This window comes from Sinocyclocheilus anshuiensis, unplaced genomic scaffold, assembly GCF_001515605.1.
Source record: "Sinocyclocheilus anshuiensis isolate Anshui unplaced genomic scaffold, SAMN03320099.WGS_v1.1 scaffold328, whole genome shotgun sequence".
NCBI lineage: Eukaryota > Metazoa > Chordata > Actinopteri > Cypriniformes > Cyprinidae > Sinocyclocheilus > Sinocyclocheilus anshuiensis.
Window position 1 is genome coordinate 1,056,597 of NW_015558621.1, and position 1,465 is coordinate 1,058,061.

The following is a 1,465-nucleotide window of genomic DNA, read 5'->3' on the forward strand; positions in this document are numbered from 1 at the left end:
TGGGCTTGACTTGGGGACTGGAGCCCTCCTTGGGCTGGACGTGGGAACTGGAGCCCTCCTTGGGTAGGACATGGGAACTTGAGCCCTCCTTGGGCTAAACTCGGGGACTGGGGCCCTCTCTGGGCCAAACTCGGGGACAGGAGCCCTCACTGGGCCAAACTCGGGGACAGGAGCCCTCACTGGGCCAAACTCGGGGACAGGAGCCCTCACTGAGCTAGACTCGGGGACAGGAGCCCTCACTGAGCTAGACTCGGGGACAGGTGCCCTCACTGGGCTAGACTCAGGGACAGGTGCCCTCACTGGGCTAGACTCGGGGACTGGAACCCTCTCTGAGCTGCAGCCGGCGGGCTTGACTGAGGAACCGCCGGCTGGCTTGACATCGGAGCGGCCGGCGAGCTTGACTTCGGAGTGGCCGGCGGGCTTGATATCGGCGCGGCCAGCGGGCTGGTTCTGACTCGGGCCCGGAGAAACGAGCGGTGATTTCCATGATCTTGGGGGGAAACAAACGGAAAACCAAAACACTTTTAAAAACGGAAAACAAACACGGGGCGATGGTAGTTGGCCCCGAGCCAGAACAGAGAATCAATGGTGGCGTCATCCAATGCTGTCGCCAGGGCAAGCCCGCAGAATTCCCAGGCGTACTCGAAGAAGGGGAGATCTCGGCGGGCTAAGGCGGAGAAAAGAGCGGTGATTTCCATGATCTTGGGGGGAAACAAACGGAAAACCAAAACACTTTTAAAAACGGAAAACAAACACGGGGAGAGGGGGCACCACTTACCGTCCTTGGTCTGGTATTCTGTCACGTTGCTACTGTGAGAGAGAGCAGAGTGAGGAATGAGGAGATGAAGCGTACATCAACAAAGAGATTTTAATGACATCTAGGGAACCAGGAAAACACACGTAGCACCAAATAAGGACACAAGGAAACACTTGGGGAGCAAAACACGGAACAGGGTCTGACAACATGCTGCTGCCATTGTCTCTATTCACTCCAATCACTATTTGTAAACATATGATGTTGTTGGCAATTTCCCTAGCCGCACAAGGACGAAGGAGATCAACAAAAAGTTATTTCATATTCAGAATTATAACTATATTCAGATTTACTTCTATATATTCAGACTTATAACTATATATTCAGATTTACTTCTATATATTTACAATTTACATTTATATATTCAGGATTATAACTATATATTCAAATTTACTTCTATATATTCAGACTAATATTCAGATTTACTTCTATATATTCAGACTTATAAGTATATGTTTAGATTTACTTCTATATTTTCAGACATAACAATATATTCAGACTTATAACTATATATTCACAATTTACATTTATATATTCAGATTTACATCTATACATTCCGATTTTTATATAATTACTTCCTGTTTGGCACCTCATAATACATATATATATATATATATATATATATATATATATATATATAGATAATATATA